The 2703-nt window shown below is 38.4% G+C and overlaps 1 pseudogene; it reads right to left on the reverse strand.

The window, feature by feature from the left end:
• Positions 1–401: 401 nt before the first annotated feature.
• On the reverse strand, positions 402–569 carry LOC147733800 (protein PIGBOS1 pseudogene; annotated as a pseudogene).
• Positions 570–2703: the final 2134 nt, after the last annotated feature.

Genomic DNA, 2703 nt, shown 5'->3' on the forward strand with positions numbered 1-2703 from the left:
CCACCCACTTCCCTTATCCACTCCTAAACCCTGAAAACACCCTTGCCACCCTATACACTTACCCACTCCTAAATCCTAAAAACACCCTTACCAATCAATACCCTTACCCACCTGTACACCCTGAAAATACCCTTACCATCCAAAAGCTCTACCCACCTTAAACCATAAAACCACCCTTTATTAGAATTAACCTTCAGGTACATTACCATAGATATTATATTATTAATCGTAATGCATGCATGGTTACAAATAAAAAAATATGTGCTCTTCTGCATTGAACCTTATTGATTTGCGGCTGTGCCAATTTTGTTTCTGCCCCTCCACCCACCGATTTTTAAAGGCACCTCTGAGTGATGAGCAAACATATTGTTGATACATTTGAATCACCACATTGCTTCACATCACTCTGAATTCTTCTTTTCCTCTTGTTGTGCCTTCTCTTCTGTTTCTTTTGATGTCCTGTTATGCCATTAATACTGTTCATAGATTGGTGTGTAAATGTAAAATTCTCCACCAAGGCCAATGAGAGAGGCTAAAAGCATTTGGGGTAGAGTAAATCTATGAAACATTTCAGAGACCGGAAAAACCCTGGAATTTAGACATTCTGTTTGCATAACACTGGAAAAAAATTAAAATCTTCAAATATCTTACAACGTTGCTGTCATGTGAAATGACATGTGCCTGACATTATTAGGGCTCCCTTCAAGGGAATCGATCATTCACAAGGACGGGATACTATTTATCTTCTCTAGCTCCTGTGATGCGTTCACTTTACAACCAAGATGTGTTTAACTCATTTGTAATACCTCTTCTGGAAACCCAATCTCAGGAAACAACCTTAGGGGTCCATACCCCAATCCAGCCCTAAATCCATGAGTACAAACTTGGGGAAATACGAAATGATTAAAGAACCAATAGAAAAAGAATCTCGAGAATTTAATGTAATACCTCTTTCAAACAGAAAAAATAATCACTTTGTTTTGGCCCAACATCACATATGGATATCACACAATACAGAATTGATTTATACAAATACATATGCAACAGAAAACTAGCAAACATCTTTTTTGAAAAAGAAGGTGAAATTGGTAAAGACAAACAGAAATATGACTTCACAGCAGGAGACAGACTACTTCTAAGGACCTTAATAACCCATGATTAAAATGATGATAGAGAAGAAGCAGCATCACTAAATGAGGAAATGATTCCACTCGGGGCAGGTCTCAGTGGTAAAAAAACAAAATCATTATTCTATGAGGCAGTGATCAATGATCTTTACAAAATACAGAAAACATCTTTTAAACACAATTTAACTAAACAGAACTGGCATTACAGGAAGATGAAAATGTGGAGATCAGGCCTGTAGATAATTAGGCTATCATAATCCATAATCCAAACAGTGATTTTGTAAATGAAGCTAATATCCAACTGTCAGATATATATTGCTACATACGGTTGACAAATAATCCATCTCAACAAATTAAAAATGAGTTACAGCAAAAACTAAAGGAATAGTTGAATCAGGACCTCATTGATATGAACAAAAATATCTACCAATAAAATATCCAATAAAACTGACAATTTACTTCCTCCCAAAGATCCACAAAAATCAGATGAACCCTCCGGTTAGACCAATAGTTTTGCTCAATGGATCTTTATTAGAACCAATTTCAAATTACATTGATCATTTCCTAGCTCCATTAGTAAACAAATCTAAGTTTTTATCTAAAGGACACTCGAGATCTATTATCACATCTACAAGAAGATCCATGGCATTCAACTTACAAATTAGTGACAACGGATGTTGTTTCGCTAAACACAAGCATAGAACATCAAACAAGAAACCAGGCTTTTTTTTTTGGTCCTCATTTTCCACCATGGTTTCCAGTGTAACCACCGCCGGGATACAACAAAACTGTCACAGTTATAGACTGGCAGGGATTAGGTGAGACAGACAACCAACATCCCTCAGATATGATGTTTCCACATGGATTAACACCAATGACACCAGGAAGATCGTATCATAAAGGTTACGTACAAGTGGGAAGTTCAGCCATTCATTTCAGAATCTCCAGCCGGAAAAGGGCTTTACGGGTTGGTTAAACCACAGCTGTGTAATCATCGAACCGGGGGGAAAAAGAAAAAACCCGGACCAATTCAATAGTCCCGAACCAACAATAGCCAGAATGCTCTTTTATTTTGATTGCCAGATCTTGCTAGGTCGAGTTTGGAGACTTGTAAAACTGAGATCTGTCAATCAATGAAAGATGGTGGTAGAGAGTTTTTCCATTTTTTACAGATCTCCCTTCTTGCAAGTAAGATGGAATAAAATAATACGTGTTTCGCCTGGCCCTGAACGCCATCCAAGATCCCAAAGATCACCAGAGGAAGATCTAAGACTACTTGCACGCCAAGTGCTACAGACCGTGTGTTTTTTATGGAATCCCAAAAGGAGGCCAGGGCGTGACATTCAAAGAACATATGTGCATCAGATGCAGCAACTAGCCCACACTTGGCATAAGCCACTAAGCTCCCTTGAGTAAACTTTGAGAGTCTAAGGGGAGAATAATAAGCTCTGTGGAGCGTAAAAATATGGTTCCTACGCAACCAAGCTGGCTTGACAATGTCCCACAAGGTTTTAAACGAGGCAGTCCAGAAATCCTGTACATTGCGATCTGCACACGAAGAACCCCAAAGCTCTTC

The sequence above is a fragment of the Lissotriton vulgaris genome, chromosome 2_1 (assembly GCF_964263255.1).
Source record: "Lissotriton vulgaris chromosome 2_1, aLisVul1.2, whole genome shotgun sequence".
NCBI classification, from domain to species: domain Eukaryota; kingdom Metazoa; phylum Chordata; class Amphibia; order Caudata; family Salamandridae; genus Lissotriton; species Lissotriton vulgaris.